The sequence below is a fragment of the Dasypus novemcinctus genome, chromosome 18, assembly GCF_030445035.2.
Source record: "Dasypus novemcinctus isolate mDasNov1 chromosome 18, mDasNov1.1.hap2, whole genome shotgun sequence".
Lineage (NCBI taxonomy): Eukaryota > Metazoa > Chordata > Mammalia > Cingulata > Dasypodidae > Dasypus > Dasypus novemcinctus.
The window spans coordinates 28,658,212-28,685,622 of NC_080690.1; the positions used below are offsets into that span (position 1 = coordinate 28,658,212).

Sequence of the window (27,411 nt, forward strand, 5' to 3'; positions counted from 1 at the left end):
GTTGTGGTCGTAAAAAAAAAGAAGTTCATAAGTACTATTTGCCCATGTACACAGTTCAGTTGTGACTCCAGTGTTGGAGGCTGAGAGTTTTCCTGGGGGAAAGCTATGGGCAGGCATGATCTTAAAGATTATTCTCTGTTATATATTCCTTTTATTTACACCTGAGAAAACTTATCCTGAGCCATTCATTTCACCTTCCAGAATGTCTCATGGGGATTTAGGGGCTTTTACTCACAAGTTGTATTATTCAGTTTCAGAATGCTTCCTTAAAAGTATCACATTTGAAATAATTTCTATTGTCCTTAGCCTCATATTTTCTTTTTACATAGGCAAGAACTCATTTAGACAGATTAGCAATTATATTGGCTTTTTAAGATATGAGTCTTGGAGAGAGGCACTTCTCTTTAAAGTTGTTTGTTAGAAGTCTTTGAGGTAATTAGTCTTGGAGTAGTGGAGAACAATGCCTCCTAATAAGGTGCTGCTTTAACCCCATAATTTTCAAGATTTGCCCTCTATCATATCCTGCCTTCTGCTTTCTTGTTTTACTGCCTCAGAGATTACAGGGCATTTATTATGCTCCTAACACTGTGCCTGAGCTTGAGAATCAAAGGCAAAGTCCTTTCCCTGACCTAAGGAGCAGACACCTCTGAGTCTCTCAGAGGGTTCTCTGCTGCATGAGGTGAGAAGATAGTAGAATCACTGAAAAGAACTGAGGTTACTTAACTCCACAGCAATGAGAGTTCAACATTTTTAGACAAATATTGCATGGGTTCCATAGCTGTGTGCTCTTCAATGCCAGCTTCTTAACACAATTCAAAAGTCCATTGATTGTATAAGATGTTAGATTTTCTGGAAACTGATATTTATACTGATGTCTTCATTCCAGACGTTTTAATGATATCTTTGTTTGTTGAGTGAATTTCTTAGGGATAAAAAAAATGTTTGTGCTTAAGAACAATTTAGCTGCTCACACTCTTCTAACCTTTATACCCCAATAAATGTCTCTTAGGTCATAATGATGAACTGGTACCTTCTTGGTGTAACTATTAACAAATAAGAAATGCTCATCCTCAACACTGCTTCAATCTGGATCTTTGGTTGCTAACAAAATAAAAGACTTTTAGTTGACCTAAGCAAAAACAGGTTCAGAGAATCGATGAAAGTCTCTTAAACTTAGATCATCAGAGAACAGTTAGATCCTGAAACGGTGATGGTTTGATGACATCTTGGCCACTGGTTCCTCCAACACTCACTTCCAGAAGGTTGGAATTCCTTCCTGAACTCACCAGTGGTGGAGAATTCCCTGGACATCAGTAGAAGACTCAAAAACTGTGCAGCCTAAAGGTAATGAGAGAAAGAAGGCCAATGGATTCACTATAAAATCTACCTGAGTTATTCTTAAAAGGAACTACATATTATGAAAATGTTAACTCTAGCTAGGGGGCATTGAGGGCCAATTGTGTGTATATTACTAAAGAAACACTTGCAAAATGGTTTTCATAACTGTTTTATGGATAAATAAAGAGTAAGAGAGTTTAAGCAATCTCCTGAAGTTTGCACAGCCAATAGAACACCGAATAGGTCTTGATGCAGTATCTCTCTTGACCATTCTCCCTGAAGAGCTTTGAAGCCTAGGAGAAAAGCCAAGAAAAGGAGTACTTTTGTCAGGCACTGGAGTAGATGGACTCTCAGTTCAGTCATATAGGTTTACATTTGTTCTAATCTGTATTCCTTAAGAAATCCACTGCTCTTTGGGCTTTGACTCAAATCTCCTTTGGCCTTGTGTATTAGTCAGCCAAAGAGGTCGTGATGCAAAAACCAGAAATTGGTTGGTTTTATAAAGAGTATTTATTTGTGTAGAAGTTTACTAGGCCATAAAGTATAAGTTACTTCCCTCACTGAAGTCTTACCAAGTGTTGGAGCAAGATGGCTGTCGACATCTGCCAGGGTTTAGGCTTCTTGGGTTTCTCTCTTCTCCGGGTTCATTTCTTTCTGGGCTCAGCTCCTGTTTTCTCCACAAGGTCAGCTGTAGACTATGAGGCTCTGTAGGCTTTGCCTCTCTCCGCAGGGCCAGATGTAGACTATCAGGCGAATGCTCTAGCTCTCTCCCCAGGGTTTCTGCTGTGTCTAAGGAGCTGTCTCTATCCCTCTGTGTTCTTCTCCTGCATGTTTACTTCCTGGGCTCCAGCTCAAAACTCCAGTATCAAGACTCCAACAACAAAACTCCAACTCTGTCCTTTGCCATGTCTTTTATCTGTGAGTCCCCACCCACCAAGGGGCAGGGACTCAACGCCCTACTGACATAGCCCAACCAAAGTCCTAATCATAATTTAATCATGCCGAGGTATACAAACATACTCCAATATCTATTTTTGGAATTCATAAACCATATCACACTGCTCCACCCTGTAGCCCAGATAACTGCTGGGGTGCTTCATTTTACTGTCATGCACTCAGTGGAGCTTGGTAGGGAAAAGGAATACAGACTTTACAGAAGTAGATGACATTATCCAGATGTTCTTATCCTCCCACTTACTAGCTTTGTTACCTCAAGGAAACCAGTCTTCCATAGCCTTATCAACTCTCCTTATAAACAGAAGTGAAAGGAAGCCCCTAAAAGGAAAGCTTTATAAGTGCAGGCCAAATATATCCTTTCCATCATTGTTGAACACTAAATAAATGACTGACTGACTGAATTATTAATTCATTTATTAATTCAGCTATTTATAATTACGCAACCTACTACAATGAGTGTTTCTGAAAATTTGCAAGTCATCAAACAGATGGTAGATATTTTTTCCCATACTACTGCATTCATGTTATTCAATTCTTTTTTTTTTTAATTTTTTGCCCACAGATTATTTTCATCATTTGTGCTCTTTATAAATCACTGACTACATGGTAGTCTCTATGCTTGACCTATTGTATACAATAAAACCTCCCAAGGGAGATTGTCTGTTTTTTCCTTTTTAGAGAAGTTGTGTGTTTAAAGAACAATCACATGTAAAATACAGGATCCCCATATTCCACCCTATTATTAACACCTTGAATTGGTGTGGAACAATTGTTACAATAGATGATAGCATATTTTTCTAATTGTATCATTTACTACAGTACATGGTTTAACTTAGGATTCGCTGTATAGTATAGTTTCATGGATTGTTTTTAAATTTTTTTCTGTTAACTTATATACAATCTAACATTCCCCCTTTAAATCAAATTCAGATATATACTTCAGTGCAGTTAATTACATTACAATGTTGTGCCAAAACATTTCTGTTATTCGAAATAGGAACCCTATACATTTTATGCCTTGAATTCACATTTCCAAGGAAGAAGATCTTTGCCACTATTTGACAGACAGAAAAAATGAAGGACAGGATATTCATTTGCCTAGGAATTAGATGGAGTTTAATTTGAGTCCACTCTCTATGCCCTTGGCACTTTACTTTTTCTACTTCACCATCCCAGGTCTGAAAATAAAAGACAAAATAGCACTAAATTTCTATTTTGCATTTCTGAGCAGCCATTTTCTTGGCAGGAGAAATCTCACTTTTGTTATGGTTCATGTGTGTGTGTGCATTTCTGTTTTTTGTTTTTTTTAAATATCAACCACACTTTCTATTCAGCCCAATAAACCATCATAGAACCTTGATGATCTAAAGGAAGACAAGAGATTTATAGCTTTTCTAGATTATCTCTGGCTTCTCTGAGAATAAAAATAAATTTTTGTACCACACTTAAATATACTTGACATCTTTTATTATTCTCAGGTCATACCCATCTTTCTTCCTATAAAGAGAGTCATCCTACAAGCAATCATTCATTACTCTTAAGGTCATGTCAGAAAGAATCATAGACTTATTGTCAACACACTCAGTGTAAAAATTACAAAACCCCTTTTCCCCTGAACCTTCCATATGTTCTTATCAGGAAATCAATGTGCTGATGGGGCATTGAGGCCTGGAAGACTTGGAGAAATTCAATGTTCTTTGCCATCTGCCCAAGCAGATGGAATTGGATTGAGAGCTTTCACTTTCATCTCGGATCTGCTGTGTATTATCTTCTTGGATGTCATAAGTCCTAGAATTACTGTCCATGAAAAAGGTACCACTTAGGACATTTAAACAAACTGCACAGAGAATATTTGCTGTGATATAGCTTCTATATTCTCTGCATGTTTTGCAAGTTTAAAAAACAGGATATCTACTATTTTCTTTCAAGTCTGTTCAGACTCCTGAGAAACTGTGACACCAGCAACAACAGTGCTGCATAATATACAAAATGATTCAAAACTTTCAGAAGTGCTCATCTTGGATTTCATGGTACTTTTTGTACCCTTCCCTATGTGAGTTCCTCAATTATGCAAGCCAGCTGCACCATGCATTGCCAGGTTTAGCAGAATGAAGCAGATGCTATTTTATATCCAGACCCCTGACCCTAGCACAGGTTGGTATCCAGTCCCTATCTATCTCGTGGTAGGACCAGCCTGATGATGCCTGTGCTCATTTCATAAAAAGTCCTGCCTTCTAATGGATGGCTATTGTAAAACTCAGTATAAGCGCTCATCCTTTTCCAAAGTTCTCTTTTATTGAAATCCCACACATATTTCCTCATCTCGCTGAAGCCTCTCTTTATGGGTTCCTTCTATTCATAGCCTCTTGGGTTATATAGAAGTGTCAGGCCATCCCTAGCTGCATTGGTCAAGTTATTTACTTTCTCTAAACCTCATATTGTTTCATTCTAAAAAGGACTAACAATACCCATACTATAAAACTTTTGTGATATTAATACATACAAGTTGCTTACTATATTCTAGGCATTTGACTAGAGACTCACTGGATAATGAGTTTGCGAATGAGGTAAATCTGATAAACAAGTCTAAGATTAGGTATATGAACTAAGCTTCCTTAAAAATATTCAGGGCGGTGGACTTGGCCCAGTGGTTAGGGCATCCGTCTACCACATGGGAGGTCCGTGGTTCAAACCCTGGGCCTCCTTGACCTGTGTAGAGCTGGCCCATGCACAGTGCTGATGCGCGCAAGGAGTGCCCTGCCACGCAGGGGTGTCCCCTGCATAGGAGTGCGCCCCGTAAGGAGAGCTGACCAGTGCAAAAGAAAGTGCAGCCTGCCCAGGAATGGTGCTGCACACACGGAGAGCTGACACACAAGATGACACAATAAAAAGCAACACAGATTCGCGTGCCGCTGACAACAACAGAAGCAGACAAAGAAGACACAGCAAAAATAGACACATAGAACAGACAACTGGGGTGGGGGGAGGGGGAAGGGGAGAGAAATAAATAAATAAATAAATCTTTTAAAAAAATATTCAAAGTGGAAGCATTGGGATATACCAGGTTCTTGCATCAAAGACATGGAAAAGTATCAAGTGCTGGTAGACTATTTGGAAATCAGTTTCCAAACTATAAATATGAGAGTTAAATTATAACTGGAGACTGACAAGTTGTCGGTCTTCTTTTCAGATGATCATTAGTAAGTTATGTCTCTATGTTTATCTGACTCTCATGACATCATTTTAATGGAGCACATACTCTAGGTTTTTTAAACATCCTCTGGATGATTCCTCTGTATCACTCATGTGGCTTATTGGAATATGGGCTCTGTGGTGTGAAGGGGTGGCAGGAAAAGCTCCATGAACCACATGTGTATTATTCTGGACTCTAAATGGTTATAGTTATATAGTTATTTAAGCCCAAGAACCACCTTTTTTGGCCTAAGCTAGTATAAGTTGCATTTTCTTGGATCCAGTAGTTCATGTCTACAAGGGCTCATATAACTTTGCACTCTTTTTTTTCCCTTTGTATCTGTTCTGCTTTCATCTCTGAATGGAAATCATTATGCAGATTGTTTCTTCTAAGCACCTGGGTAAGATGGTTGTTGGCCATCATACAGACTTTATTGGTTCCTTCAAATTTAAAGGAAAATTAGAAATATAAGTTCTTTTTCACCCAGCATCCATACATCATTCCACAGAAGCATTCTGATTACCACCCACAGACAACTCACATTGTTATAAGAATAGCACTATGAACACTTCAGAAACCAGGACCCATTAAAACACATAATATGAAACACACATGCACCCACACACATGCACACATACACACATGCACACACATACACTACATTCTCAGAGAAAAGTTGACTTTTATTGCCAATAGAAAGGGGGCAGGCACAGACACTCTAGCTGTACAGTTAACTTCAGCATCACTGTTGCACCTTTTCACTGGCCCTGCCATCTCCACCAGGAATAATATAAGATACTTATCCTCTTTTGCCCAAAACCATGCCAGCATCAAAAGTAGATGCTTCTCGAATGATGCTTATCAGGGAGGTGACAAAGTTTTGCTCCTTTTCCTCTTACTTTTTTATTAAGTCCATTCTTATAGTTTCTTTCTTGGTTTTGGAGAGACGGCACTTTTCCCATTTTTCCTGTTCTGTCTTTCATATTCTACCCCTTTGATGACCCCTTTTCAATTCCACTTATTAAAAGAGACATTCTCCAGTATATCCTGCTTGATTTCTTTTATCATCCTTTCTTTGAGTTTGAATTTTATTTAGATCAAGATGATTCAAAAATATGAGTATTTAAACTAGGACTACTCTCTTTTGAGTTTCAAAACCACATGCTAATGGCTCCTCCTAGATATCCTTATCATCTCATTAAGTTCAAATTATTTTGCAGTAATTGAAAATATAAGGATTATGGCACTTATGAACTTGAGTATAAGTTAAGCATCCTGTATTTAGTAAAATGTGGTGACCTTGTAGAAAATAGTATACATTTCATTGCAACTTAATTGGTTGCCTTGGGTCACATGTCTCTCCCTGGTCCAAACAGTGTGGTCTGAAGGTAAGGCCATCCCTGATTTGTGTTCTTGTACTCAAGGCAAGGAAGCTATTTCCCTACACTAGATTTGTATTCATGCCAGTGTACTCAAAGAGAATACCATACATTGTATAATATAGAAACAATATTATACACATCTTTATAAGCTGTCTCACCCTGTCAGAGGTCCAGTACACAGTATATCTATTGGATGGCTAGAAAGTCCTCATTAAGGTGATGAATACATTGGCAAAAAAATATTTATCTCTGTATATTTAGACAAATAATCATAAATGGATCATTGTCTGACACACAGAATTATAGATTACTGGAGCTGAGAGAGATATTAGAGTTATTTGGTACCTTTTAGAGATAAGCTCATAGAAGACATCTCCACATTCTGGATATAATTTCAAGGATTTCAAAATAAATTGTAGTCAGTATTCAAGGAGACCTTTTATGTGCCAAGAAAAATGACAATTCCATTACCAAAAAAAAGTATATGATTATGTATCTCATTTTACCAATGACTCAGCTAGCAAGAGGCAGACCAAAGATTTGAATTTATGTCTCTTATTCTCTGTGACTTTAAAAAAGAAAACACCCAATGTTAGGGAAGTTTGCTTCCCTATTTACAATTTATGTATTATCCTGCCATGTCACACAAATGGAAATCTGTCTTAGTTTTCCAAGGTTTCTAAGGAAGGAAAATAATCACTCTACCCAGGAATCCATTCATCGATGTGACTACCATTTGAGGTGGCTTTTTGTGGCCATATTTTCTGTTTGTGTATAGTTATATTCCTTAAGTTCTGAGAACTCCCAAGGTTAGATGTCAGTCTTCACTTCATACCACTCCCTCAGTTAATAGGAAGTTCTCCTTATATTAAGTAATGTTTATCATTATTACCCATTTAAGGGCAAGGAGATAAGGCTTTTAGCACATATCATCTTCATTTCTCTTTCTCCTTAAATCTGTAACTGCCTGAGAAGGTTTGTTCTCCTCTTTGCATCATCCCAAACCCAAAGTCAGTGTTTAACAAGAATCTTGAATGCATAACATTCTAAAATGGGGTTTTGCCAGGAAATATGATAAATTTGTGGTAAAGGGATGTCAGACGTTTGGTGGAGGTCACCATCCATCCTTTGTTGGAGAAGTAGAGAACCTATTTAAGGTGAGAATCCTGCACCTTGTCAGGATTCATGAGGCTTCCTCAGCGAGCCCTAAAGGAAATGAACTAAGGGTAGCTGGTTCTTGTGATGGGCAAATTCCCTCCTGCAGCTCAGAATTGAATGTGAGTGAAAGCTGTGGGAGTCCAGGCCAACCTTGACAGAAACAGGTTTTTAACAGCATGAATTTATGAATCTAGTGAATGCAAATGACAGTTTATTATGCTTGGAGTCTAAAAACGATGCCTCATTTATGAAATTAAGCTGCAGAAATTCTATTCAGATAATATTAACTGATAGTGTATACTCTAAAATCTAGGATTTCCTTTTTGTGATTCTGCTTATTTGTTAGTGTTCTTTGATGCTCTGCATAAAAGAAAAGGGTGGGTAAAGATATGGACATGGAGAGTGCTATGGTTGCACTTAGGTAAAACTGGATTCGAATCACAATCGTCTTTATCCAAGCTAAGTTGCACAGGTTTTGAGTTAGCCGTCATCATGTTTAAAATGGGCATAATTACTTTTGCTGTAAGGCTGTGATGAATGAGAGAAGGAAGGGAGAATCTGACACATGAATAACTCAATGGCCAAATGTAAATAAAAGGAGGGAGGCTTTTAGATATATATCCTAGATCCCTGTTTCTTAAAGAGTGGTTTCTGGGTCATGTGCAAAAATACCTATCCACTTATTTTATTTTATTTTATTTTTAAGCCAAGCCTAGGGATTTGCATAGCACTATCCTTCAGATAACCCTTATTCTAATTAAAGGACCACTGGACTTAATGTCATGGAGTCTATTTAAAGCTAACTGTGATATAAGTAATATGAATATCTTAGCACTAGCATGAGATTTATCATTTAGTTATAAGTTATAGTATGGACATCTTAGGAGGCAATGAAGTGATATTGTAAAAAATAATAAAACCCACCTGCTATTTGAAGACAACCAGACATGGAATTTTTTGTGTATCTATTGTATAACATAGCATTTTACCCCTTCAGAGACTCTGTTTCCTCTTTTCTAAAATGGAAATGTCACCATCATGTATTTGCACTGTTACTTTGATTAATAAGTGAGGTGATACATGTGAAGATTCTAGCATATAACTTTGCCTGTAATGGTTATTTCAGAATGCCTTCCCTGTCTCTCTTTATTTATTTATTTTTAAAGATTTTATTTATTTATTTCTCCCCCCTTGCCCCCCCCCCCCCCCCCCCCCGCCGCAGTTGTCTGTTCTCTGAGTCTATTTGCTGTGTGTTCTTCTTTGTCTGCTTCTGTTGTTGTCAGCGGTGTGGGAATCTGTGGGGTTTTTTTTTTTAAGATAGATTTATTTATTTTCTCTCCCCTTCCCCCCTTTCCCCCCTTTCACCCCCCAGTTGTCTGTTCTCTGTGTCTATCTGCTATGTATTCTTCTTTGTTTGCTTCTGTTGTCAGCGGCTCGGGAATCAGTGTTTCTTCTTGTTGCATCATCTTGTTGTGTCAGCTCTCCGTGTGTGCAGTGCCATTTCTGGGAAGGCTGAACTTTCTTTCACGCTGGGTGGCTCTCCTTACAGGGCATACTCCTTGCGCGTGGGGCTGCCCTACATGGGGGACACCCCTGCATGGCACGGTACTCCTTGTGTGCATCAGCATTGCGCATGGGCTGGCTGTACACGGGGCAAGGAGGCCCAGGGTTTGAACGTGGACCTCCCATGTGGTAGATGGATGCCCTAACTGCTGGGCCAAGTCTGCTTTCCCTGTGTTTCTTTTTGTTGTGTCATCTTGTGTCAGAGCTCCATGTGGGCGGCACCATTCTTAGGCAGGCTGCACTTTCGCTCTGGGCGGCTCTCCTTATGGGGCGCACTCCTTGCGCATGGGGCTCCCCTATGCAGGGGACACCTCTGTGTGGCATGGCTTTCCTTGCATTCATCAGCACTGCACATGGGCCAGCTCCGCATGGGTCAAGGAGGCCTGGGGTTTGAACCTCGGACCTCCCATGTGGTAGGCGGATGCTCTAACCACTGGACCAAGTCCACTTCCCCTGTCTCTCTCTATATATACTAAAGTTTAATAATTGTTTACTGTCTATTATTATATTGTGGGACAGAATTGATTAGGTTGGATTATTTTTTAACAGTTTGACTCAATGCATTTGTTAGTGTTCCTATTTGGAAGCAGATTCTATAAAGACAATTTAATTACATAGTTACGTATTTAGGCACACATTCTGTGTGTATTGCAGAATGTCCACACACTTCTTTTTTTTTTCCTTTCCCAAATTATGTCAGTATACAAATTGGTTCACTTCAAATTACTACCATCTTGTGTCTGTATGAAAGAAGTGTGAGAAATATGGAGACTAAGTAATTATTCTTACATTCTTCTTTTCAGAGCAATAGTCTCAATGAAGAGGTTCAGCCCAATAAGGCCTTTCGTGATGGAATCAATGAACTTGTGTTTTAATTGATAATTTTACCTTAATCTTGCAGGCATGGAGAGTCATCCCAGGAAGCCAGTTTTGCTAACCCTCTAATAGTATCACATTTGTGATCTAGGCATAAGGTATTTCTGGAATAATTAGGTGTCAGGATCCAGCTGTAGACAGGATACATCATAAATATGCATTCTCCATACGTGTTATGTTAAAGAGCCACTACAAATGAAAAGAATTAACATGTGTTATGGCCCATTTTCATGAAAAAGCCTGCTTGCAAATGAGTGTTCTTAGTTGGAAATGTGCAGGCACAATACTCCCCAAAGTACACTAACACCACCTCTCTCCTTGTCAGCATGTTTTACTAGGAAGGCAATCAAGTGCAAGATGATTTTGTGTCTGTTTCAGTTCTTACTTTTGCTCTTTTGCCTTTCTTTTATTTAGAATTACATTTATTTGTTGGCAGGGGAAAGGAGTTGCTTTATGTGGCTTGAGCCTTAATATGAGCTCATTTTAGGATTTTTTTTTACATTTCTAAGAACCTTGGTTTGTAGAAAGTGGTGGCAGCTAAATACCAGATTTAGGAGACTTTGCTATTATGAATGTTGGGAATGGTAAAGGGCCCTTTAGTTGGAAATATTTAATAAACGTGTGTGAAACACCTGCCCTGTGGTAGGCCTTTTGCTGGACTCTGGGGGTGTCATTATTTACCAGATTGAAGTGATTCCAGCTTTTATGGAAAGAAGACTTGTTTGTGGCCCTGCCTCCCCTACTAGATGTAAGCACATTAATGAATTAAAAAACTGGATGGGAAATTGCTAAGCATGAAAAACAGGGTGCTGATAGAAAATAGCAAGTGAGCAATAGTCATAAATGGACTACTTTTATATTTAATATCTACTAGAGAGAATATGATGCCATTTCTTATGTTTTGAATACACTTTCCCCCAACCTCAACCCCAAAAGTCATGGGAAGCCAAGCACACGTGGATATCAGGTGTTTCAGTTCTCTATTAAGGTAGAGAGAATGAGAAAGAACTAGGCATATATGAGGAACCAAAGACTTCCGTTGCAGGGGTCAGATTATGCAGGGCCAAGTAGACCCCTATAAGGAATTTGTATTTTATTGTTTTTGCCCTGGAAAGCCATCACAGGGTTTCAAACAAGGAACAGATGTGATCTAATTTACAGTTTTAAAAGACCAATTCTACCTCCACAGAGCATTGAGATAGTACTTGAGAATGAAAGTAGCCATTATACTACCCAGAAGGCTACTATATAACCATGAGAGTCTTGATGGTGACACGTAGAGGGAAAGATAGGTCGATGATGAATTCTCTCTAAATCTTAGAACAGTCTGAGGCCCAAAGAGGGCCAGTGATTTGCCCAAGGCTGCTGTCCCAGTCAAGAGCTGAGCCAGGGCTACAGCCAAGTGTTTTTGTTCTCAAAGCCAGTGTTCATTGTAAATAGGTAAGGTATAAAGGACTTTCCAGAGAGGAGTGCCCAAGGGTTTAATTGTGTTGCCATTGGCTGTCCTCTTGCTTGGTAGATACAAGCAAAGCAGCCAGGCTTTATGCAAGATTAAAAGTGGGTTTCTAAGCATTCATTTATGTCTGATTTGCTGGAAGATTCTCAATTAAAGAAAATAGCAACACCAAAAAAATCAATTTACATTACTAGTATATTTGGATCTTTGAATATTCAGAAACTGTGGGAGTTTGGAAAAGACTTTAGAGTCTAGGTAGTTTGATATTCCCCTTTCATTCACTCTTCCTTTCTCTTTTAGCTCTTATCACCATGGAGAAAAAGTCTCAGCCTATTGTTAGTCTTTAGTGAGTGTTGAAAAGAGAGATAAACACCTCCTGGGCCTGAGGTTCCTTCTCTCTTTCTTAGAGCCTTTGGCAGGGAAAAGCATCTAGACAGAATTTAATAACATTGTTTTCTTTGCATTGAATTTATTTTTATGATTACATTTATTTATTGCATGTGATACAAGTTTCTATTATGGGAGTGATATAAAGTTCTCTTTTGAAATAAAGTTGATTACAAAGTCAATTTAAAAACAAAGTAAAATGATTAGAGACGGTATAGGGATGTAACAAAATTAATGGAACATTCTAAGTCTGTTGTCTGAATTGCCTCACAGATAGCCATGGTGATATAGAAGGGACATGGAGAGAGAATGGGTTAGGGGCCAGAGTCCTGTGTCTGTCTCTTCTCATACACTGACCACTCCCTACTTTGTTCAGTCTGGGGGAAGAACCGGTAGTGGGTATAAAATGTAAAACAGCCATCACCATCCAACTTCATAATGGGAGAAGGGAGAGACAAAATCAATCTAAATGTTTATCAAAAGGAGAATTTTTGAAGGTAAATTGTTCTCTATCTGTACCATGGAGTGGTATATAGCCACTCAAGATAGCTTGATCCAATACAATGCTGTTTATAGACTTCCAAGGTATATTAAAGGAAAATTAGAAATATGCTGGATGATTGAATTTTATTTCTGCCATTCGTATAAAGAAAATAAATGCCCTATGCATACATATATGGATGTGCACAAAGAATGTCTGAAAGTGTGCAGACATTGTCTCTCAGGCAGGGTAGAGGTTGGACATGGAGAAAGGTTTATATTTTATTTTACACAGTTTTATTTTGGTGCTCTATTTTGCTCTATTGGTGTTGTCTCATAACAATAACAACAACCGTATAAAACAGGATATATTCAGTTTTGGAAGGAAAGGAGTGAAACACAATTTTAAGCCAAAGCCCATTAAGTCCAACATTATTAGAAGCAATGCTTGGACCAGCAGCCCAAGTGTGACTGGGCTTGCGGCTGATATGTTCAGTGCTCTCCTCAAATAGCAAATCCATAAATCCATGTGTATCACACAATGATAATAGGAAATGCTGAGTGTGACACAGTCATGATTATATTCTTCTGCCTTCCCTCCTCCCTTCCATGTCTTGCTCACCCCATCTCCAGGGAGGATTCAAGGCTATGGCCTCCCTCATGGAAATATATTTATCTACCTATTTGCATATTTTCCATTTTTAACAAATTTAACAAGTGTTTATTGAGTTTCTACTCCTTGCTAAGCACATTAGTTATGGGGCTGTATAGATGAACAAGACAGTTCTTATGTAACATTGTATTGGATGTGAAACAAATTCACCATTTTCATTTAGTAGAGGAGGACTATATATACCCATGTGCTGTGTACAAGGCAGGGGAAGAAGATAAAGAGTAATAAAGAGCCAGGGGATTTCTCTGTGAGGAGGAAGAGATTGGAATGAAAGAGTTAGTTAGCTGTTAAATACTTTCTTAGAGATGAAAAGGAGCTGGGCAGGTATGAAGAAAATAAAACTAGTGTGGCATTATCAGAGTCAGTGAAACAGAGACGAGAGGGGTGGGAAAAAGCAGCAGGGGAAGAATCTCATAGGCAATGGAAATGAATTTGCCTGGGAAGTGTATAATAGGAATTTGCTCCCACTGGAGTTTTTCTGTGTGTTTTTATTTTTATTTTTTAAGAGGTACTGGGGATTGACCTTGGGACTTGGTACATGTGAATAAGGTGTTCAACCACTGAGCTACACCTACTTCCCTGGAGATTTTGAGGGGGGGTGTGATGTGGTCCAATTCATGTTTTTAAAGAGATCATTCTATCTTTTGTGAGGGGAGTGAAATGTAGGGAGGCAGTAATAGAAGCAGGGAACACATTTGAGATGCTACTCTGATTTTCTAAGAACTTATAACTTAAAGTAATACAAATTCTCAGAGAATGTGGATAAGGGAAAATGAATGAAATGAGGTGATTGATCTTGGAGATATCAGAGAGAGCTCTGATAAGATGTTTTAAAGGTATGAGGAAAACCATACCACTTAGCTCCTTCACAGTGATCCAGGCACTCAAGTCTGTGATTGATGGTGAAAGATGGAAGAGGAAAGGAGGGAAGGAAAGACGGAAGGGAAGTAGACAGAAAAAAAGGGAAACAAGTCTGAATTACCAATCATTCATTCACCCATTCTTTTAATAATATTTATGCCATAATTCTTCCTACAATAGAGTGAACATTTTTTAGCATTAGGTTATGGGTCTGTATTAGTTAGCCAAAGGGGTGCTGATGCAAAATAACAGAAATCTGTTGGTTTTCATAAAGGGTATTTATTTGGGGCAAAATCTCACAAATTACAAGGCCCTGAAGAGTCCAACTCAAGGTAATGTAAGAGGTGTTTTCTCACCCAAAGTCTTTTGCCACATGTTTATGCAAGATGACAGGCAGTATCTGCAAGAATTCAGCTTTCCCTTTTCCTCTTAAGGCTCTCTGAGCCCAGCTTCTTCTGATCTTAGCTCTTGACTGGCATAGCGCTCAGCTGCTGTGCTCTCTTCAACTGCAAACTATCAGGGGACTGGCTGATCTCTCTTCCTGGGGCCACAGGATACTCTTCCACATCTACAGAGCTCCCTTCCTCTTTTCTAGTGTTTCTGCTTCTTCCGTATGACTCCTTGATTGAGTGTTCATTCATGTAGCTCACAAAGATTGTGGGAACTCAAACTGAGTCACCCTAATGATGTGATGGAATCAAAACCTTAATCTTAATATAATTTAATCAAAGGCATCTCAGTTGAAGCTACTACAATCAAAAGATATCACACCCAGAATAACAGACAAGTTTACAAACATAATCTCTCTTTTTGGAATTCATAAATAACATCAAACTGTCACACTTCACCCTCTGAATTCCAAAAAGGTACTACAATATACCATAAATCTTAAATCCTTTTTGTTAGCAATGCTAAGTACAAAATCACACCTCAGTTACAGTTTATAGAAATACAGTTTGTCTTGGGGCAAAGTCCTCTCTGGCTGTAGACCTGTGAAACTTACAAAACAGTTTATCTTCTTCCAGTATAAAAAGAACCAGACAAATGATAAACAGTTGCTTACTATAAGGAGAATTTTGGAGGGAAACATGAGCCACTAGTTCTTATAATTCTGAAAACCTGAGGGGCATCATTCATTAGATTTCAAAGTCTGAGAGTAATTTTTAAGATGATGGTTTCTTCTCATCCTTGAGGCCTCATGGGGGCCCACCCTTTCCACAGGCTCGTCCAATGGCCATTGTCTTGATTCCACCCTCATTAAGCATCTGGATGGCAACCTAATTCCAGACCTTCCACTGCAAGAACATTACTGTGATTACCACACTTTCTCTGACCTCTGGGGAACAAATCCACCCCCCTCAGAGCACTGGGGTGTTGACCTCACTCTCCTAAACCCTTGGGGAATGTGCTCCACTGTCTCTGTAGCCTGGGGTAGCAAAACTCTCCCTGAGCAGTGGGCTGGAATATCCACCCTCTTCAAATGCTGGGGCAAACTCACCCTGTCCATACTCATGGGTGTGGTCCTTCTCTTGACCCCCAGAGATGTCTTAATTCCAGACCTCAGCTTTCATGGTTAAAGCTGTTAGCCCCTCCGTCTCTCCCCTCCATTTCCCTTTTAGTCCAGGCTGACAGTGGTTTCGTTCATACAGCTTTCTCAAAAAGCTTGTTGGTTTAGCATGCAGGAAGCAGGGGTCCAAGCCACCAAACAGTAAGACTTTCCACAAGCCTTCCCTGGAAAACTGCATTTCCAATTCTGACTTACGAGTTCCAAATTTAGTTAAGACCTCAAATGGGGCACTATTGTCTGGGGGCTTGATTTCCAGAGGCTTGGAATTCCCAAAATCAGTTTCTGTTTTCTTTGTGCCCAACAATTCAGTTATAAGTTTATCTCTTTCTTCTAACATTTTACTATAAGTTGCAAGGAAAAGCTAGTCTGCATTTTCCACATTTAATTTGGAAACCTCCTTGATTAAATATCCAAGCTCGTAGTTTTCAAATGCTGCCTTTCATACATCATCAGGAGTCAATCTTGCTAAGTTCTCTGTGACTTTAAACATCGATCACCTTTCCTCCTGGTTCCAAAAATAGCTTCATCATTTACTTCTAAGTCCTCATCAAAAGTCTCTTTAGTGTCCATATTCTTACCAACAATCTCTTCAGAGCAATCTAGGCCTTTCTCACCAAGCATCTCACAATTCCTCCAAAAAAGTATCCCTTGCCCATTTATAAAACCTTTCCAGCATTTTGATAACTGCAAAAGCACCACCCTACTCCCAGGACCAAATTCTGTGTTAGTCATTCAAAGGAGCGCTGATGCAAAATACCAGAAAGCTGTTGGTTTTTGTAAAGGGTATTTATTTGGGGCAAAAGCTTACAGTTACAAGGCCCTAAAAAGTACAACTCAAGGTACCGTAAGAGGCATTTTCTCACCAAAAGTTTGTTGCCACATGTTGTTGCAAGATGGTGGGTGAAATCTGCAAGGTTTCAGCCTTCATCTTTCCTCTTAAGGCACTGAGGGTCCACCTTCTTCTGACCTCAGCTGTTGGCTGGCATAGGGCTCAGCTGTTAGGTTCTTTACAGCTGCAAACTATCAGGAGAATGGCTCATCTTTCTACCTGGGGCTGCAGATTCCTCTTCCATATGCAAGGAACTCCCTTCCTCTTTTCTAGCATATCTGCTTCTTCTGTATGTCTCCTCAACTGAGTGTCCTTTTACATAGCTCACAAAGGGCTGGGGGCTCAAACTGAGTCACCCTAATGACATGGTTGAACAAAGTCCTAACCTTAATTTAATCAAAGTCATCTCACCTGAATCTACTAGAATCAAAAGGTATCACACCCAGAATAACAGACCAGTTTGTAAACATAATATTTCCTTTTGGAAGTCAAAAATAATCAGTCTTCCAAAGGGCCCAATATGCTATGCTGCATTATTCAGAATAATGTTCAACAAACATTTACTGAGTGCCTACTATGTGACAGGCTTTGTTCCAAAGACAGTAAATAAATAAATAAAAATAGATGCCATGGTCATTATGCCCTGTCTTATTTTGCTAGAGCTGCTGTAATAAAGTAGTAAAAACTGGTTGGCTTAAATGATAGGAATTTATTGTTTGATGTTTTTCAAGGCTGGAAATCCAAAATTGAGGGATCAGCAAGGCCCTGTTTTCTCTGAAGTCTGTGGCATTCTGGTGGTAGCTTCCTGTCAGTCTATAATACAATCTCTGCTTCCATCTAACAACTGTCTGTCTCTTCCTGGTTGTGTCCAATTTCCTCTGCTTATAAAAATGTCATTCATGGGAAGTGCATGTCACTCAACTGATAGATTATCTGTTTACCATATGGGGGGCCCAGGGTTTGATCCGCAGGTCCTGACCCATGTGGTAAGCTGGCCCATGTGTAATGCTGCCACATGGAAGGAGTGCCATGCCATGCAGGGACACCCCATGTAGGGGTACCCCATGTGCAAGGAATGTGCCCTGTAAGGAGAGGCGCCCTGCATGAAAAAAAGTGCAGCCCTCCCAAGAGTGGCACTGCACACATGAGTAGCTGATGCAGCAAGATCACGCAACAAACTCCTACCATCTGGTTTATTGGACTTACCCCAGCCCGCTAACAGGGAGGTGAAGAAGGTCAACAACCACACCAGGGAGCCAAGAGTACCTACAACTGCAAGCAGGAGAATTGCATCCATCATCCATGTGGAATCTAAGCCCCCTCTCAATATAGAGGTGGAATGGACATCCCAGGGTCCACAGGATGGAGGAATAGAGTATGGATTAGAGTGGACTTACTGATATTCTACTATGGAAGTATGGTGATTAGTAATGGAAGAAATTGTAGCATCGATGTGGAGAAAGTGGCCACAGTAGCTGCTGAGGGTAGGGAGAGGGAAGAAGAGATATGATGTGGGGGCATTTTCAGGACTTGGAGATGTCCTTGGTGGTATGCAGGGACAGATGCTGGACAATGTATGTCCTGCCATGGCTCACTGGGTGGACTGGGGGAGAGTGTAAACTACAATATAAACCATTATCCATGTGGTACAGCAGTGCTCCAAGATGTATTTGCCAAATGCAATGAATGTGCCACAATGATGAAAGATGTTGTTGATGTGGGAGAAGTGGAGTGAGTGGGGTGGGGGATATATGGGGACCTCTCATACTTTTTGAATGTAACATTTAAAAAACAGAGAAAAAAAAAGATGACACAACAACAAAAAAAGAGATGCAGTTTCCCAGTGCCACCGGATAATGCAAGGGGACCCAGAGAAACACACAGAGAATGGACACAGAGAGCAAATAACAGGAGCAAAGAGGAGGGAAATAAATAAATAAAAAAAAAAAAAAAGAAAGACATTAAAAAAAACATCATTCATATTGGATGAAGACCCACTCTAATATAGTTTGGCCTCATCTTAATAACATCTTCAATGATCCTGTTTACAAATAAGTTCACGTTCACAGGACTAGGGGTTAGTTAGTCTTGAACGTGTCCTGTTGGGGGCCATGATTTGTGGTAGGTTGAATTAAATATCCCAGAAAAAATATGTTCTTAATCTTAATCCCACTCCTATAGGTGTGAGCCCATTGTAAATAGGACCTTTTGAAAATGCTATTTTTAGTTTAGGTGTGGTCAACTGAGTCAGGATGGGTCTTACTGCTATTTCTGGAAGCCCTGCATAGAAAAAGTCACACAGAGGAGCCAGAAGCCACAGGTTAAAAATGACCTGGAGGAGAAAGCAGATGACATGGCTAGGTGACAGGAATGCCAAGAAATCCAAGGCCTGCTGCCCAACTAGAACTCTGCTGACCTTGGGAGGAAGCAAGCCTGCTCATCTCTGACACCATGAACCAATATATTCCTCTTGTTTAAGCCAACCCATTGTGTGGTATTTGCCATGGGAGCTGGGAAACTAAGTCATGATTCAATCTATTAAGTGCTCTAAGAGCTAAGATCCTAAGGAGATTTAATAGCATTCTTAAGTGTGTAATCTGTGTGTTTCCAGAGGCTTCTGTGCTCAGGAAGGGCCCCATGCATGGAAGAGGACTCTGCCGTTACTGCCAATGAAATTGTTATTAATTTTGCCTTTGAACGTGGGTTTTGTAAGTGAAGTCTGATGGGACAATAGAGCATACATGTAAGCAGAAAAGATACATGGAAGGGAGAAAAATACTTCATATTTTAGTATCTTCAGTGATACCTTTTTCTGGCCTTTTTTCCACATGTTCATTTTGCATTGAGAACCACAAATGACATAGCTGCAGACAGGCATGTGAACTTATGAACTAGTAATTACAATAGAACCTGGTCTTTCCTATGTGGGAGATGCTCACAGACATCTCCTTTAAATTAGATGGAGGTGGAAGGTTATAGGAAGTCCAAGAAGGATTTGGGGAACAAAATTAGAAAGTTGAATTTTAAAGGAAAATCAGGTGTCACCCACAAGAAAGAAAGGAATTTTGGCAACTTGAACGAACAGTGTTTGTTGAGGTTAAAAGCTGTAAAGCAGTTCTCTGTGCCTGGGAAAGTTCAGGTTGTCCTTAGGGCTGTGATCTGGTGATGGCCTGGGGGTTATACTGACTGGACGTGGACAGATCAGGGAGACATTTTTGTGCCAAACTCTCCAATGGAGAACCAAATGGTCTCTGAAATACTACTCTTAATTGACTCGAATGTGCCTATAGTGCTGAAAGTTTCCAGGAGAGTGACAATTGTTATTGCATATTATGACATTCCCTGTGTAAATTCTTTCACAAGCATTTTCTTATTTGATAAATTTATGGTGAAGCTCATTAGTACCTAACACAGATGAGGGAACTCTGAGTTGAATATGTTACTCTCCACTTGGTGGCCTTAGAGAGATTAAATGGGAAACCCAGATCCATACCTGAGTATTTTTGACTTCAGAGCCCATGCTCTTATTCTCCAGGAGCTGTTGCATTTCTAGGGAATGGTAGGTCAACAGCAATGTTAGGAAAAAGCTTTGACAAATTGACAGGGCTTGACCTAAATCATAAAGGATGTTAGAATTTTAGTGTGTTGCTTTTAGTAATGAATATGACAATATTGCTTTATTATACTGATATAGCTCTGCTGTTTGTCTGCTTTTCCACATATCATCACACTTTTTATAGAGATAAGTCCAACTTTTGAAGATGAAAGAACTCTCAGAATTTCAAGGCTGCATACATGCTCCTTTTCTTTTGATTGGAGAGCACTTCCAAGCACTCTTTTTTTCAGTTCATTCTCTGAGAACGCCCCTAACCTATCACCAGATTCAAGAATTTTGCCCGCTAGTTTGGCTTGCCTTTTCCTCAGTGCTCTCTGCTTTCCTTCTCTCATGATTCACATGGTTTATACTCAGTTTTCTTATCCATCGCCCAGACCAGATATGGGCTTCTCGAGGGCAGAAACTTTTATTTCTGCATACTAATTGCCTATAACAGCCTATAATGTAGTCTATACATAATTCTGATTCTAATATGTGTTTTAATATCAATTTCCCAAGTAGAATGAACCATCTAATATCATCTAATACTAACAGAAAATTGTATTGAGTGACTACTCTAAGCCAGACACTGTACCAGGTTCTGGGACTATAAAGGCAAAGGAAAAAATGATAAAAAAGAATGGAAGAAGGGAAAGATGCCTTTCAATAAGGTGGTCAGTGGAGATGAGTTGACACTGCAGCTGTAATCTGTAGGTGAGAAACCAGCTGTATGAAGATTCATATGGAGGGAGTCTCATGCATGGACAATATAGCAAGACCAAAGTGTTTGCCAGGTTTAGACAGCCTGTGTGGCTGGAAGTAAGTGAGTGAATGAATGCATGTGAGTATGCATGGGGATGTTTTTGTGAATTTATGTTCATATACTTGTGTATGGTTCTTCGTATTTATTTAAGTCTGTCCTCTGATTTCTATCCCTAAATCCTATATACTCCACATTTGTTCCTGGGCTGAACGGCTACTTAAACAGTTTGGAAATTCAAAGTAACATTAACTGGTGTACTTTTTCACAGAAACTATGCGCCTGACAGATGGGGTGAGTTTCCAGTGTGTTCCTTTTAAACTATGCTTAGCTGCTGCTGCTTGTTGCTCTTAAATCAGAATTCTTTCTGACTTTCTTGAAGGAACAATCAGATAGACTGTATGTGGTCTTACTTAGACATTTGATGATTTATTCTTAGGTAAATAGTGCCAAGATAAGCTTTGATTCTAAGAGTGGTTAGGATTTTTCAAGGTGTGTGTGTGTGTGTACCTATATATCTGAGTGGAGGAGAAAGGGTTGTTAACTTTGATCTCTTGAGTCTCTGATTGTGTAATTAAGAATCAATTGGCCAAAACCTAATTTTGAATATATAACCACTTTCGCTAACTTGCTTATGCTGAAATGATTTACCAAGCAATATTACATTAACACCTAATCTACTCTGAAAATCACTTAGAAATACTAAATTACCCAGGTGCACCTAATGTTCTCAGTGGAGTATCCACATTGTATTAAACACATGCTTTGAATACTTCACACTTATTGACATGAGGACTAACCTAGGAACATGGGCTGTTTTGACCACAAGGCTGATGAAACTGGGTTGGAGAGACAAGTGAGGTAATCATATCATATTCAGCTTTAAGGACCCTCCAGATGCTTCCCAGGGTGGACCTCCTGCTTGAAGTACTTCAAGATCATCTCTGTGGGTGCAGGTTGAAGAAAATCAATGCCAATAGAGACTCTATTGACATTGGAATGAGTTGCAAATAGCTGATACATAGCTGCTTATTATTTTTATTTTTTTCTATTTTCTGTTTGAAAAGTAAAATAACTTCTTCTTGCCAAGGAATACAAACTTGTTAAGCACCTTCATAAAAATACTGTTCAGGGACTTGGTATTTTTACTGTAAAAATAGATACTGCTTTGTGCTTATGCAAATGACTTAATTTGGCCTCATAAAATAGAATTTGCATTACCTTGGATCCACTATTTGGAATTAGGTAACATTAAAGAATATAATAAAACACAATGCAGGTTTTCTTCCTCTGCTTCCTTTTTCCAAGATGAATTTTATTGGAGTCTAGTAATTATTTGAGTCAATTGCAGACATTTCCTTTAAGTTTACCTTAAGATTTTGCTGTATGAGGCTTCTGCTTTTTCATAAACTGTCTTGTCTGTTTTAAAAACAAAACAACAATCCTATTATGCAATGAACACTTTCAAGAAATGGGACAAAATGGATCTATCATTTTAAAAGCTCAGTCGATATTCATAATTAAAGAATGTATATGTGTATGTGAGTGTGTGTGCATAGATATGTATTTTTTTGGGATTAACCAGTTTGCAGGGTTGCTGCTAGTCTAATTATTAAATGAAACATGGAAATTTATATCAGAGAAAACTAGATATATTTGAATCTTTTTTCCTTTTTATTTGAACAGGAATAAATTTAACTTACGAGATCAGGTACAATTATTCTTATGCTTACTTGTTTTGGTATAAAGATATTAAAACATATTTAATACAGATATGCACAGTTCTACCTGTTGGATGAAGTGTGGGATAGCTCTTTGCCTACCTGCTATTTTACTGTCTTTCACATGGAAACTGTGATAGCAGGACTGTCTAGGGTTGGGCATTTACTGGTCAAGTAATGCTTCTAGTATTTAAGCATTTGCCGAAAGACTTTACAGGACATGGCACTGTAGTAGAGATAGTTTGATTTCCTATTTGTGTGCGTGTCTGTGTATCTTCTTGCTAGGATTTCATTGTTAAATTATCCACAGTTCTGTACAACCGCTGTTCAATCACATTATGGTAAAACATTTCTTGTAAGTTGCCAGTCAAGAAAAACAAGAGACAATGGGAGAGCAGATGAAAGCTGTGTTTATGAGGTACAAGAAGATCTGAATGAAATATAGGAATTCATTTGTTTATATGAATGTCAATATTCTGCACTGAGTGATGTCATGGTCTTTGTTGGGTACAATTCCATTTCGTATATTTGCTAGGTCTGTGGCCTTGTTTAAGTCCTTTTCCTAATTGTTAGCTTCCCCATTTGTGAAATGGAGATGGTAGCTGCTTTAGGAGGTTGGTTTTTAAAATATGGTGAGATAGGGCAGCTCATTATGTGTTGGCTTTTAATATTATTACTCCTAAGGGAATAATATTTATGGATGTATACATTATTGCTTAGATTTTTCACTTTGTATGCAGGTAAAGATTGAGACTCAGCTTTACAATGAACAAATAATAAGTGGCCTACAACTGATTTGCAAAAAGTATTTTGATTCTGAAAACCTGTTTTGAGTATTTGTTATGACTTTAGTTCTAGTGGTAGGGATACAAAGATATATGAGGCTCAGTCCTTGTCCTTCTAGAGAGCATCATTGTTGATTTGACTGTGAAATTCTGAGTGAGGGAGAGTGAGAACTGTGTAACTAAGAGGGATAAACAGCAACACCCTTTGCCCATAGTGTACAGATGAGAGGTGGACAACCAACTTAGAAATACTGAGATGGGGCGGCAGACTTGGTCCAGTGGTTTGGGTGTCTGTCTACCACATGGGAGGTCCTCGGTTCAAACCCCGGACCTCCTTGACCCGGGTGGAGCTGGCCCATGCGCAGTGCTGATGCGCGCAAGGAGTGCCATGCCATGCAGGGGTGTACCCCGCATAGGGGAGCCCCACGCGCAAGGAGTGCGCCCCTAAGGAGAGCCGCCCAGAGGGAAAGAAAGTGCAGCCTGCCCAGGAATGGTGCCGCACACACGGAGAGCTGACACAACAAGGTGACGCAACAACAACAACAAAAAGAAACAGATTCCTGTGCTGCTGACAACAACAGAAGCAGACAAAGAAGACGATGCAACAAATAGACACAGAAAACAGACAACCGGGGTGGGGGGGGGGGAGGGGAGAGAAATCAATAAATAAATAAATCTTAAAAAAATAAATAAATAAATACTGAGATGTGGGATGCCCTGCCATGAAAAGATTTCAGCCTAATAGAACAGACTCCACCTACTGGTATCCAAATTTGAGAAGCATATATTCCAAATTTGTACATGAGTTTAACATAACTTTAAAGAAAATTGAATTTCTCAGTAGTAATTTTGTTTGGCTCTCCATCTTTACGATAGTATCATGTCCTTAATACATGATATTCACCAATTTATTTTTTCTTTAAGAAACAGAGAACTGTTCTCATGCTGTGAGATTTTGGGAGACAGGAGTTAGTATTTATAACTTTTTTTTCACTATATTTATTTTTAATATTAACATCACTTCATAACATGATGCTATTTTTTTCCATTTATAACAGTATGATAAAATTATTTTTTAATATATTTATAAGAAGAGCAGAAAATACAGTCAGTAGTATTCTGGTACAGAAAAAAATCAAGTAGGAAGAGGGGAAGAACAGAAGTATGGAAGCAGTACTCTGCCTTGTGGAGATTTTATATTCAAAATCATTATAATTTATTTCATTTATTATTTTAACTCATATTTAATAATCAGATTACCTATTTTCTCAGAGAGGGCATTTATTTCATTAGACAATGATGAGCATCAACTTTAAAGAAATCTACATTGAAAACTACACTGATGAATAATAAGACATGATCAGGTTGCCTAATAATATTCAGGATCTGATTTGGGGGGTATTATATTTCTTTCTACATCAAGGTATACTAGCTTATACAATGGATGAATTCCAGCAAAGCTGACAAAGTCCTGTGAAGCAAATACCATCTACTTATCGCCTTCCATCATTAAATTGGAAATTTATTTTCTCTTATTGAGGAGGTTCTGCAATATGCTCATGCTTAGCACAGTGGCTAATTGCAAAGGCATCTCCCCTTATATGAGTAAAGAGAAAAGGAAAGAGTTAGGCATGTTAGGATTTGTTACTGTCCTTTAAAGGTGCTGCAGTTAAGGAATGGATAATGGTGGTTCAGAAACTCAGGTGCAAAACGTGAGACTCAGTATGAAAGGTAAGGGGGACTTTTAAAATTTTGAATCCCACTTTTGCCACATTAGTTGAGAAGTCTAGGGATATTTGTTTAACTTCTTTGAGCTTTGTATTTTTCAAATATGAAAATATAATATGGCTTCTCTCATAAGTGTATTGAAAGAATTAAGTAAAGTGTACGTAAAGTGTTCAGCATAATGTCTTGTATAAACTAAGCACTTTTTAATTAAAATACACCTGCTGCTACTGTTGTTATTACTATTACTATTATTATGATTGCCCAAACACTAGAATGTGGAGTGTTTAGTGGCTGAATGATATAAAGAATAATAAATGAACCAAACTGGAATTAGGGAGGTAAACTGGAAATGAAATAGATGCTTTGTTTTTCAGTCTTTTTTAAAGGAAGTAAAGGCAAAGCATTTTCACATTTTGAAACTGTATTTCTTCATAATGTCATTTTTGGCATTAAATCCATTTGAACCAGAAACTAAAGAGAGTTAGATGCCCAGTCATACTACTGTGGTACCCTGTGTTTCACGTCATTTAATCTTCTCAACCTTGATTCACTCAACAAACTTATTATACTCCTATGCATATTTGCTAAATAGAATAAAATCCAGTAGCTTCCAGCCATATTTCCTTAAAGGTGTCTTTCTTATGAAGAGTTGCTTCTCAGCTAAAAATATCCTACTCCCTGTCTTACCTCTAGTACCTTCTCCCAACAGAGACGTCAGAGAAGAAAAAAAAATGCATTTGGGATCAAAGGCCTTGCCTCCTCTGTTACAACATGTATCACTTACCCGGGAGTATGCCGCACTCATCCTTTACAGACAGAAAGTGCTTTATCAATAATTTTGCTGTACAACCTCATTTACAGGCCCTTGGCTGTCTTGATTTCAGGATTATTTAGCTATACATCCTGCAAAAAGCCAGAGAGGAAGAAGTACCAGAGTGATACTGTGGTTCAATGAGCTCAAGACATCTTTACTATAACATTTATCCAAGTACAGTCTGTGCAGTATTAATAGATGTCATGCAAAATGGAGTTCCTCAATGTTGACCACAAAACCCATAAGTTAATTATATTTTAACACGTTTCTTTACTGCAGGTTTACATAGAACATTTAACATGCAGTCATGTGCTGTGTGTCTTAGGCATGTGAGATAGGCATGTAGTTAATGTTCTCAAAATGTACATTAAATCACTTTCAAAAGTATTCACTCCCTTCCCTACTTCCTCACTGTGGGAGGAGTATACTTACCTGCCCCATTGATAATAGGATTGACAAGTAATTTGAAAGGAAGAGTTTTATAGATCAGCCATTTGTTTTGTCAGAAATATTGAGAAAAATATGGGAAAAAGGGATGTTTTAAAAAAGATATTGTACTGAACAATTATGATATACTTTAGTGTTTAGTATATTCTTCAGTGGGATTAAAAGCAAGCCTTTAATATCTATTGCTTGACTGATTGTTCTTTGAGTCAACTCTGAACTAGTTCTGTGCCACTTGGAGTTCGAGCTATATTCTGGTTGCATATTGATAAATACCTGGTGAATAATGAATGTATAGTGCGTCTGCTATGGCACTGTGCTAGAAGTGAGGTTTTGACTCTGATCTAAATTCCTTTTGGAGATTTCTTCTAAATTCATGTTTGTTTGCTCTTTTTAAATACTTAGAAACACTAAGAATCTAATTCTTGTAGGCAGGCTGAAAACCCTTATATACACTTCCTAATGTCTTCCCTTTAATGATCCACCAGCTCCACCTAAATATCTTCTTAGATAGCCCCTGAATTTGATGCCACCAAGGCTGGCTGGCTGTTAATTACTGTTTACATGTGGTTATCCCATCATGCTGACCTTATCAAAATTGGGTACTTACTGACTGGATACCCAGGAACTTCTCTTCCGAACATTGTGGCACTCCCTAGAGGAGCTCTTGGGCTTTGAAAGATGTCTCCCACATCCAGTGGAGTCAACCATGCTTGTCTGTAGTGTGGTTTTCATGCGACACTTGGTATTAGATCCAGTGGTCCACTTTGATCCATCATGTTGATAGGCTGACTGGAATTTTGTAGAGAGATGGCTTGTCATTTCAGTTGAAATGCTGACAGAG

At 38.8% G+C, this 27,411-nt stretch overlaps 1 protein-coding gene across 1 annotated transcript in view; it reads left to right on the top strand.

Annotated features, from left to right (window-relative positions):
- The window catches only part of CDH8 (cadherin 8), a 422,481-nt gene that overhangs the window by 64,658 nt on the left and 330,412 nt on the right, over positions 1 to 27,411 (top strand). The window lies entirely within an intron of this gene.